Source organism: Colias croceus, chromosome 12 (genome assembly GCF_905220415.1).
Source record: "Colias croceus chromosome 12, ilColCroc2.1".
Lineage (NCBI taxonomy): Eukaryota > Metazoa > Arthropoda > Insecta > Lepidoptera > Pieridae > Colias > Colias croceus.
This window is the reverse complement of record NC_059548.1, coordinates 8,110,112-8,123,029: the sequence shown is the minus strand read 5'-3', so window position 1 is coordinate 8,123,029 and position 12,918 is coordinate 8,110,112. Positions and strand designations below refer to the sequence as shown.

Genomic DNA, 12,918 nt, shown 5'->3' with positions numbered 1-12,918 from the left:
CTAGTAGATAATATTTTCAATGGTTGTTAACACCATGAGTTCAAATTACGTAGGTAGATAAATTAATACATAGTTTTAATGTATTTCGCTCGTAAAGTAGTAAATTTACTGAATAATTGTTAGTTAATTAAATTTCATTGATAATTGATAGATATATTGCTAATTATAACTTGTTCGAGTCGACTGAATTATGTGTTTCTACTATCAGTGTCTTGATGTAAATTTTATCTCTAGATAAGATTTTCATGGAAACTAGAGAATTTGATCGGTCCATTTATTCAGTATATGCAACATGTCTAAAAGGCCTAACGAAGTAGGCTTTCAGAGTAGTTTTATTATAGGTAGGTATACTTATGACAATTTTTCTAATATCATTTTTCTTTCATATTATTTATTTATAAGAGTTATCTTGCAATGCCGATCCAAGTAATTTCTTCATATTTTAAGCATTTTTTTTAATTGTTCAGCAAATTCGGCGTTGAAAATTGCCATCAATTTGCGTAATGCCACAGCCCACAATGTTCTCATCTTTGGCCATAACCTAAAGGTCTACACATAACAATGATTCATATACCATAAAGGGCATCTGCATGTTATAATTAAACAGAATAAATTAACGTTTGATTAGCACCGCTCAGGCTGTGTTCGTAGATACAATTGTCGCATCCCGCACCATTGTGTTCGGAACATAGCCTTAATTGCACTCTGAATAAATTTAAACCGTAGTTAGAACAAGAATGCTATCGTGGCCCTTGTGATACAAGGATCTGTTATCTAAATACACCACGCTTGATTTTAATATAACCTCCTTGCATATTATGCTAACTTGCTACCGGGATAACAGAGAGGAATGGATTATTAAATAGTGCTACGAGGATATTGGAAGCTAAGTTTCTCTAGTAGAGTATTACTATTATCTGTGGTTTAGGAAAATTATGATCCGAATCACGATGTAATTGAAAACAGTGATGACTGAATTGGAAAGTGTATACTATAGATATACCTAATAGACATGAATCGGCAAGAAACTGTATCTTTTGCTCTTGCTCTTTCCAAAATAATCTAATTGATAAAAGCTGTAAGAATTCAATAATCTCAAACGGTGAGAAAAATCTAGTTTCTAATCGAGTTAATCTCGGTTTCATGCAGAGAAAAAACACTATACGCAAGAAAATATAATACTTACTAAGTACTTACCTATGTATTAGTGTCATGGACTACTAAATAATCGCTCTAAGTACATTTCATGTTTCATTAAAATATCCATTGCCATCGCGTTTTTCTTTAAAATTACATTCGATCTCTTTATTAGCACTAAATAGGTATGGACATGACAGTCCACAGATAATATTATGATACTATGTATTGATAAACACGTGCCATTTTTATGCACATCGCGTAATTTAATTAATTAGCCATTCGTATCATAGTATCATTTAAAAGCAGTATTATGTGTACCGGCTCTTCGCATGGATGATTAATTGTATGCTTCTTGGAAAACTTCGTTGCATAATTTATATTGCACAAAGAAATTTACGATATAAAAAAATCAAAATGTGAGATTTTGTTAGTATTATTGCGTATAACTTTTTACGCTTTACATGTAGTTAATTTGGATTTTATAGCTACTGATATTTAACTCAAGTGGAATAAAATTAAAATTAAATTAAATTAATATTATCAAGATAAATACCTAATTTCCTCGTCTCGTTATACACACATATAAATAAGTCTAATTTATAATAGGACACAAATTTTGAATCACATACCTAGATGATATTACATACCTCATTAAAATCACCAAATTATTATGACTTTATTGCTGCGGCAGTACCTTTACGAAAGGAAACATAGTATGTAGGTATCTATGCACTATGCAGTTCAAACTAAAATAACATAAATATGTTTCTTATTTAATATTATGTAATGTTTAGATACCTTCAAGTACTAATAATTTTCCCATTGCATTCAAATTGGGAAAATAGTGCTAAGCATGTTATAAAATCCTACTCGATAGATTGACAATAATCAATCTAGTGTATGTACTTATTAAGTACAAATTACAATACAAACATTGCGGTCACGACTTCCAAAGTCACTCAGAATACTACAACATAACTAAAAAGCCAACGTTTACAAATACATAGACTATCACAATAGCAACAAAGTTTAAAATAGATTGTATATGAGGAATAGATAGTACTTTTTGTTTCTATTAATGTAAACAATACAAAAGGTCCTATTAGTCGGCATAATAACAATCCAAATGCAACTTTATTCCATTGATGTAAGGATACTTATTGTAGATCTGTAACTATTTATTTTGATCCTTTTCTTTGACGCGCGAATGACAATATCGTTACGTCAAGGTGACATGAGTTGTTAATAGGTATGTATTAACGCTAAAAATCCGTGACCTTAGGTTGTATAGAGTTCACTAATGTGCATAAGTCACGTTTTTGGTAACCTATTAAAAACTCGAATTTCTATTACCCGAATCTTAAAACCCCGAAAACAGTTGTTAGAACTTTTAAAAGACAGATGTAATGAATGACAAATTTTTAAAATTCCTTTTTTAATTTCCCAGATGAATCAATTTCCAGATGCACCAAAACCAGATTTTTAAAAAGTATTTTTTTGTTTCCCGTATTCTCATAATCCAGATCTCATTATACCAGATTCTCAGAATACTTTTTTTTGATACCCATCGTACCATTTTCCAAATAAACTATTGCCAAATTTTCATAATCTTTTTATTTGGTTCCCATATAATCGTATAACAGTTAAACTATTGCCAGATTTTCATAATATTTTTATTTGATTTCCAAACAATCGTGATTATACCTTTATTATCGACTGAAAATAAACATTGTCAGTAAGTAAATTTATTGTTTTACTTGCCCATTACAGATAGGTCTGAGTGTCAAATTCGACTCAGTAGGTTAGGTTAGGTTTGAACTGCGACCCCCACGCACGAGCCGAGCGAGCGAAGCGAGCGTGCCGCGGCAGCGGCCGGCGAGTGCCAGAAGTCAGAACCAACTCGCTGTTATTTAACTTGCCCACTACAGAAAGGTTTAAGTGTCAAATTCGATTCAGTAGGTTAGGTTAGGTTTGACTTTCATAAACAACGCACGAGCCGAGCGAGCGAAGCGAGCGTGCCGCGGCAGCGGCCGGCGAGTGCCAGAACCGATTCGCTATTGTTTTATTTGCCCATTACAGAAAGGTTTAAGTGTTAAAATCATTTCAGTAGGTTCAGTAGGTTAGGATTTCGTTTTTCTGGATATCATTTATTTGAATTTCAAAAATCTGGACATTGTTTGTCTGGATATCAATTAACTGTATTTCAAAAATTTGTGTTTAAAAAATCTGGCTTTCGTGCATATGGATTACGGTCATCTGGATTTTGTGCATTTAGATTTCGTATGTCTGGAACTCCTTCGTCTGGATTGTAAAACGTCGTACAAATGAAGAAATGGGCAAATGAAATTCGGAGTTGCGATTATATGGCAAATATAACTTCGAAATTTTAAAATTCGGGGTGATGAAAAAATGTCCAAACGTTTTCTGGATTATAATATTCGGAATATTAAAATTCGAGATTAAGATAGGTAACCCACGTTTTTATTTCAATGTGTGGGTGGAAAATGCGAAAATGGATGTGGAATTTTTAAGCGTGTGTTAATTTTGCATTTAAATAATTTTTAGTAGTGCTGTAGTTTGCTGCTTTACTGCTCCATAATTATTGTATTGTTAATGGGTTTTAATTTTGAAGTACAATATAATCATTAATCATAATATTAGGTAGATAGCTCTGATTTGCGCTTTGTGAAAGATAGATCTTAAGTTTAACGTAGTTCAAAATAATAACATAATATTTTGTTAATTGTTACCTAGGTAATTAAAATAATGATCTATTTAAATAAACATACCTAGATAATTCTTGATTGGTACTGTCAAAATACAAAAAAAAATGGAGGATAAGGACACAACATGCAGCTGGATATTTCACATGTAAATAAAATCTTGTTTTATGGCCTCTTTTTAATTTTGCCCTCCTTATGTAGGCTAACTGTATCGATAATATCGTATTACAACAAAAATACATTATAAAACCACTGGTAGCAATACAAGTTTCACGTGGCTCCAATTTAAACAGCTTGTTTACCGCTCGACTCGACTACCGACCAGTATAAAACAATAACAAGCGAAATGAATGTCTTATAAGATAATACATTTTCTTGCACAACCCTAAAGGAACAAAACTGATAAGTTGCGGGGGCAAAACAGGTAGCACGCACACATCCGCGAATGACTTGTGACCGCGTGTGTACAATAGATATCACCTGCAAATATTACGCACACACGACGAACGTGTACCTAATAAATCCACGAACGAAATGGTCCACGCACACGCTTGCACTTCACCCGAGTCACCTCTACATGCTTCGGGTCGGTTAGTAGTGACACCACACTGTTGCATTTTCACCTGTTGAGTGCTAGGTGTGTGGATGTGAGTCAGAGGCAGCGTTCAGTCGACTTGACTGTTTGGCGCGCTTTGGTCGCTTGCATATTTCATAAACATTGAACGCTTCGTACATCACACCACGTGCTTCGCGTGTACATGCATAGTGATAAGTGGGTAGACTCGCTATATTGTGACAATACAAACCCGAGTGTTAGACTGTGTTTGATAGTGTTTTTGGTGAACGTTCAAGCTGTTTTTATCGGACAAACTGAGAAACGTTTCAGCGGCGGAGGAGTGTATTTGGAAATACCTGAAAGGTAATGTTTTGTTTATTTTCCGCGTAGAATTCGGTCCGAGTTTTTCGTGAGGACGAGGCACGAGTGTTTTGCGTTGTTCGATTTGCCTTTATTGTTGATTAAAAAACCGTGTGCGCGTGAGAGGTCATAAAAATTAATTAAATGTGAATCGTAAAATACGAGTTAAAGGTATTTTATGTTTAGTGTGTCATTGAGATATCTGAGCTCATAAAATTGTATTTTTAGGTACACAATACGAAAGAACATATTACATAATCAATCAAGACGTACCTATATTTAATTGAAACTTGAAATTTGAATAACTAATAATATTTGAATAACTGGACTAAAAAGTTATCTTGAATCTCCTTAAAAATATTAAAAAATGCCAGTATGGTTAGTATCATTTATACCTAATTAATGTAGGTATGGATCACATTTTTATTCTACATTTTTATTTTTCTATACATTGACCAGCTTGAGTAACTAGGTACCTACCTCATAATTTTTTTACGCTTTTGCGTTGTTGCAAATACATAGATACCTAGGTAGGTAACCTACCTGAGGTAAATCCCTCGACAATAATCTCGTAGGCCTGTACTTTACAATAGGATTTTACCTAGATATGAAAATCTAGTAAGTACAATGTTCATAGTTCAAAATAATTTTTAAATTTTAAATTTTTTATTATTTAGGTAGTTAGGTACGTTTTCAAATCATGTTGCTTTTTTTTGCCTATAATAAAAGAAAAACCCCATTATGTACCTGTGACATGGCAAGAAAAAACTAAGAAGCCATGGTATAAATTAATGTTAAAAACCGAAAAAGCATTTTTTTCTATCTGTTATTACACCATCAAATAGGGATAATTGTCGTAATTGGGTGCTATTATCGAAATATCTGACACTCAGTTGAACCGTGACGCCTCTATAACGTGTGAAGACGGGCCATTAGCGGTCATTAATGTCCCTACGCGTGTAAACTGTAAAATCTATTGATATTCCATACATTTCCATAAACGTCACGGTTAAATTATCCGATTCTAAGAAAAGGTTAAGTTTCAGATATCTACCTAATAGCCGTAGGTAGGTAGTTCTGAAAGTGTAGGAAAATAACTGAATAGCTTGAATATTGTAGTTAATTAACTTGATGGAAAATCGCAACTAGGAATTCGGAGGAAATTTGTAAAGTTTTAAGCAATTCCAACATGAATGCTGATTGGACACAAATTATTTCTGGAAATTAGACTTCCAAATCTTCTTCTGTTTTTATTTTTATTAATAAAAACGGCGCAAGCCCTTATAATCCCACACAGTTTGTTGTTTTACATGCTCGTTTTTATTTGAAGATCACATAGTTGAGAGTTGAGACCAAAATAAGTGCGTTTCCTACGCAATATGCCAAATATGTTTGCCATTCGAGAGGATATCGGTAGTAGCCAAAAATTCTCACTATTTACAAATATGGCTTGCGCGCCATAACTTGGATGGAATTCTATGACGTCACTAGGTATAATGTCAACCAGAACAACCTTTAATAAATTGCTAATTAGCTGTGAATATAAAATATAATGTGTAACAACTTTCATCCGCGTTTATATAGTGCTAACAATTATTAGTAATGTTAAAAGACGTGTGGCACTCGGGGACTGCCGCGGTAAAGCTATTGTATAGCATGCCTTCAAGCCACACCTCCGAGTCCGAGCCCGTCGGAGTGGGGAGCGTGAGGTTTTTTCGTTACGGAATTTCTCGATTCGGTCCCGCGCTCAAGGCCCGCGACAGAAGCTATGCAATAGCTTAATAATAATATAGTATGTATGTATGACCTGTGTTATAATATACATTATACATATTATAATATCTATGTAGTTTGATACGATTTCCCCAGTTACAAATAATTATGTGTAGTTTATTAAGAGAACTTCCTTGTTTGTTTTATATTAGCCGTGGTCAGTTATCCTTTGTTATTTATTATGATTTCGATTATTTCATAGACTAGAGTAGGTATATTGTAGGATAAATTAATATGACTATTAGATTTTTTTTTTGTTTGTAGTAAGATAGGTACTACATTAATATCAAGTACCTAGATACATTTGCATGTAACTTATAAATTTATAAGGAAACGGATTTTACTCGATTGTCACTTTATCTTTACTTGTGTGTACCTACATTTGATTTATTATTAATTTTGATAAATTCTTTAATAAGGGTCTGCAGTTAGTAACTTATGATATTTTGTTTGTATTAACATTTCAATAGATTAACAGATGCAAAAGTGGCATAGTTAGTAAGACATCAATGATCTAATATAATAAACAATTTGCACAAACTCTTTGCAGGCTGCAGCCATTCATTGTTACATCATTGTCAAAATTGACTGACGCATACATTGATCATAGATTATATTATAATGCATTAGTTCTATTATCATCAGGTTTCATCAGGTTTTACTTTCATTTACAGCTTGAGCAGTATCTATTTTTCTATTTTTGGCTAGTCGTTTTAATATTTTCTGTACATTTCATAACGTTTTTATGTTATGTGCGCTCACGGACAGGGTAGCAGGCATGAAATACAATATTAAGTTTTCATCCTTCTTAACATAACCCTGACCACAAACCGTTGGATGTTTTGTTCCTACACTTTGATTTATGGGGTGCTTATAAATTCGGCGTATGAACACACATAGGAGGATATTCGACCATAAAAATTGATCACGTTTTGCCCCGGAAGTTGCCGCCTGTCATGGTTTGACATGTGCGTCACCTATGTCGTACATATTTTGGCTTATATGTCTGGGCATGAATACATATATAGATAATTACAATGAAATAATAACAGAAATAAATTTATTGTAAAAACAAAGATATTGATTGCCGTTTATGACGTCGCAAGTTATTCAATTTATTGTAAACTAGCGGCCCGCCCCGGCTTCGCCCGTGGTACATATTCACGTTTTCTCTACATAAGAACCATCCTCGTACTTCAAGGAATATAATAAAAAAAAAGAATTAAAGAAATCGGTTCAGCTGTTCTAAAGATATGCGCTTACCAACACATTTTAGGATTCATTTTTATATTAAAGATAATAAATAGCTTCAATTGCGTTTCTATTGCCTACTTATTAAGATTGATACATAGATAAATATTACAGAGATTATTTAAATCTATACTAATATTATAAAGCTGAAGAGTTTGTTTGTTTGTTTGTTTGAACGCACTTATCTCGGGAACTACTGGTCCGATTTGAAAAATTCTTTCGGTGTTATATAGCCCATTTATCGAGGAAGGTTATAGGCTATATGTCATCACGCTACGGGCAACAGGAGTGGAGCCACGGGGGTGAAACCGCGCGGAGCAGCTAGTTACTTATATTCATCGTAAATTAACCATTATAGTTCAGACGAGTAAATTTTAATTACACGCTTCAAATACGGCTAAAATTAGGTTTTTAGTTAAGTATTTTTATACAAAACTTATCTAGATTTAAGATTGCAAATAATAATTAAAATTGTATTTTTTGCACGATATATTTAATTAACCCAACATAAGTAAGTAGGAATGTTACCTACAGGCTACATCTCGGTTTGCCCGTGGCTACGTTCGTGGTGTTCCATAGGTAGACGTGTATGTCAGTTTAATTGAAGTAAATAAAGATAAATCATAACGTAAAATTCATTCATTAGATTCACTCGTAAACAAATATAAATGCCGTTTATAATAATTACCTACGGTGATTAAGAATTCCAAGAGTATTCTGGAATATCCCAATACATTAAATTCTCTTCGATCTCCAAGACAATTGAATGTATTTTGTGCTTTGCATACTGTTAAAATTGTATGCGTGTAATAATGTAACGATTTTATACGGGTAATTCTATATCGGATGCATTGAGTGTGGCCGATGTCGCGGGTTCAAACCGCGTGGTGTTATATTTCACCACACTTTGAAACTCTGTATATTATTACCTACTAGCTTTCCTACCACGGCTTTGCTCACGTGCAGTTTATGGTAAACCAATTTTTTTTTTCTTTTCTTTACAGAAGCTCGTGCTTATGTTGGAATCTGTTTTCAAATTCATAAAAATCTGATGATCCTGAAAAATGCATTAGGTACATAATAATTTATGGACATCCCTTTTCTTTTTTTACTGTGGAACTATTTTCTCTTTAATTTAGCAAATTTGCAATACTACCTGCCTACTTGCAAATTAAAACTATTTCTTCATAATCAATACCTATAATATATTTTATTTTGTATATCAAAATTAAACTTATCACTCGATGAACTAAACATCCGCTGTATATTTTGTACCTATGCAGTTGATCATGATACATTGCAAATTTAAACCGTCGACGCACGTGAGCGTACTACACGTGGCGCAATGTAGCATACAACAGGTGGTATGATCGTATATCGTTCTACTTGCAGTTTCTACTGCCGATAAATTAACAGTAAACACAGCTCGAGAGACGTTACACCATGTTTACGAGGCAGAGGCTTTCGCGTATGTAAAGCAAAGACATTCCACGGTAAGCCCGACCTCGGCTGAGTGCTTGGTAGGCTGCGCACGCGCCGGCCGGGCATCCGCATAGCCTTACAAGACTGCACCACCATATACAATGTCGTATGTATAAATAGAACGTGGCATAAGGTTCAGAGTTCGGCCTGTGGTACTTATTGTGCGATAAATTTGAGGGATGCACATGCGATTGTTTACTATACTTACATATATTTAGGATGGCCAAAAATTATGTACTTAGTTAAGAAAAAAACTTAAGTTATGGTTTTGAGTAAGATTGAAATGATTTTAAGTATGTAGTAGAAATATCAATGGTGTTGTTTTTTCTCATAAGTTCCACTCACTGACATAATACACCTGAGCGCACACAAACATTTACCGATATCTTGTGTCTTGTTGAATTGACTATATTATATTTCTTGATCTTTATGAATTTCCGTTAATCGCGCTCGGTGTACATTAGAATCTCGATACCCGAGCGTTAATACACCTGTTAAAAGGTGCAACAAAAGCCGCTAGCAACAAGGTAAAAACTGATGAACCTGTACAAATGTAATTCGAGATCACGATTGTTTTTTGTTCACTGGGGGTCGCGACCGACCGCGGCGAGCGACCGCGCTACGTGCCTGCGCTATGGGAAGCGCTCGATGGTCATGGTTTCCTGGTGCAAATGAGCTGGGGTAATGGGTGGAAAATTAATGTACGTATACAGGGTTTTGTTTGTTACCTGGGTACATGGAAGATTCTGTGCTATGTCTGTGTATGACGCTTCCCGTCTGGTGGTCATATAGTGTCCTTGTGCAAATGCTTTGGGGTAATGTTTGTTTGCTAGGTAGGAAGATTCTAGAAGATTTTCGGCTAAGGGAAGCTCTAGATGGTCATGGTTTCCTGGTATAAATGAGCTGGACTTAAAAGGTGGAATATTAATAGTTAATTATTCACTAGAAATATTCTTCAGATTAGAATAAATATAATCTTTCTTAATGATTGCAATGTTCTATGTATTTACTATTCACAAACAATTGAACCCTAATATTCGTCATATCAAAGTTAAACATCTTTATCGTCCAATCATTTATATCTTAACAAAACATTCAAAAACGTTGTACACTCGAACATGTGGTCCAATTAAGGGCACAACCACACTATGAGTCCTAATGATTATTTGACGGCGGTAGCCTCCTCACTCCACAATCGTTTTACTTCGCATTAGTGTAAGTAGCAAGGCACGCTTCTCTGTGGCGAAGGGCCAGCAAATTACACTGCAATTTCCCTTATTGCTTTGGATAAAAAGGAAACTCTTAATGATCTGAATACTTAGTAACAAGATGTATTAATTAGTGTTGGGTTTTATTATGCGTGAGTATTCCAATAAAAATTAAATAATCAGTAGTTATATTTGTAATAGTTTGTCTTGATATTTTTAATGATTGTTCTTTGAATGTGAATAGATAGTTTTGTAATCCTTAGAAATTTTGAAATGCAAAAACCATCTAAGTAAATAAAAGAGCGTCCGGAACGGTAAACGAACAAAGGCCGATCAAAATATAATTTTTCATACAGTTAATACATCGAGATACGAATCTGTAACATTCGTACGAAATGACAGTATCACGAGCGCTACTCTCGCGCCGCGTTACGTGGTGTGCCAACTGCCAATGTCATAATTTTGAAATTTTGACAAGCGTACCGCATTATTTATGTATATCTCGAGTTAAATGCAAAACACAGCGGCCGAGTCACGTCCTGCATAATATTGACAGTGATCGCAACCTCGTATTACCATTGAGATGTTCCTGTTAGCTCAAAAGTGACAGCCTGATGGTATATTACGTTGCGTTTGACGTGCGCTGGATGTATGAGTGCTTAGCTATGGTTATAACAAGGAAATATGATTGCGACACAAATGTACTTATTGTGCAGTTATGATAGATAGCGAATGGACCTTGTAAATAGTCTACTATGGACATAATGGTGACAAAGAAAGTGAGCTTTTGTAAAAGTTAAGAAAAAAAATATGGTGGATAGTATCTACTATCCACACGTATACCTATTACACACGTCTCTTCATACATAGTTACTATATTTCATTTACATTTATCCTAATTTAGGAACAGTAAAGTAAAAGTCGTTCCAAAAACCTTCATAAAAAACGTCTTTGGGACACTTTAGATTGGGTCGGAACAATAAAAACAAACCTAGCTGTGACATTTTGCAACGGACTAATCATAAATCAGCTATGTACTATTTAAACTGGATTAAACTTTGGTAAACGAAACGCGTTTTGAATATCTGTTTATCCACGCCTCCATATAAAGTCAGTGTGTCCGAATGATTAGAATTTACGTGTTTTTTACCACCATGTCACATTGTCACGTAATTCATCTCGATGCCTTTGTACAGGACAATTTGGTTCATAGAAAATGTAATTCATACTTCTAAGTTTAGTTTTTTTATAGAATTGATTAGTGGGCAATTAAGAGGATTTAACCTACAAACATTATGCGTTGTGTTCTTTAAACTTTAATACTTATGTATATGTATGTGTATGTGTGTGTACTTATGTGTATGTATAATGTATATGTTTCAACAGTTATTTTCACAAAATAATGATTCTAGAAAGAAACGAAATAGCTATCAAAAACACCTTATCATCGGCAGTTTCGAAATGAAATGCTCAAAATAAAAACGTATAAATAATTAATTAATTGGAGAAAGAATTATTTAAACGTAAATCCTATGTTACCGATACCTATTAAGTTACGTTTCAGCCAGTGACAGAATAAAAATATCATTAATCATTAAATATTATAATGCAAGATAAAATTGTTGCAATAAAAATTTGTCTGGGTTTCATAATTACATTGACCCTTACCAAGCTCATAATTTACTTTTTAATTGGACGATTTTATACCTTTCCATAATCATGCTGAAAATATGTTATTTTGAATTTTACTTGCTGTTTAAAATCCTTATTGCTTCCAGTTAAAACTGTTTATTGAACTATAAAAATATCTGTTAAATCCCGATTCTAATTTTATACATTATGTTCTTTTGTAATAAAATAATGATAAAAATAATAAATTCAGACTCAGAATGCGATCAAGAAAATCTAAGATATTTACAAAATCACATAGTTAAAGTTTTTATGTTTCTTATCTCTACAGTATTTTCAAATTGCAAGTAATCCCTTTAAAGTGATAAAATAAATACAAAACCTGAAAAATGCGTTCGGTAGTTTTTCACCTCATCTTATTTGTCCGCACCATTCATTGTTAACCACAAAAAGTGTAGGCGCACTGGTCAATATAAAAGGTGGTTTTTACTTTTTAGCGTACAGAATCTGTTATTGGAGAGTTTCCAATTATTCCGTTTTTGTGGGTATTTTCACGCATCAGGTGCGGGTCACGTTTCATCAGAGTCAAGTGGATTCCATGGCTTGTCCCCATGAAGCGTCGCGCTTGATTTGTCTCGGTGACAGGTTGAGGGCTACAAGTGTCGTCACGACTTGGCATCTGCTGGATGTTTGATGCTTTAACATTTTTCTGTTTTAGGAATTCGGGGAATAGATGAAAAAGTGATGAACGTTAGGGAACTTGGTAGGTTAAGGTATTACGTATAAAAAACCAACT

At 33.9% G+C, this 12,918-nt stretch overlaps 1 protein-coding gene across 5 annotated transcripts in view; it reads left to right on the top strand.

Moving 5' to 3' along the window:
• Positions 1-12,918, top strand: part of LOC123696496 (polyhomeotic-like protein 3) — a 185,003-nt gene that overhangs the window by 46,480 nt on the left and 125,605 nt on the right. For 2 of the 5 annotated variants that reach the window (XM_045642695.1, XM_045642694.1), the window contains exon 1: positions 4,510-4,782. The exons of the other annotated variants lie outside the window; for them this stretch is intronic. The gene's annotated coding sequence lies outside the window, so the exon portion shown is untranslated. Of the gene's footprint in view, positions 1-4,509; positions 4,783-12,918 lie in introns of those variants that run through there. 5 annotated transcript variants of the gene reach the window in all.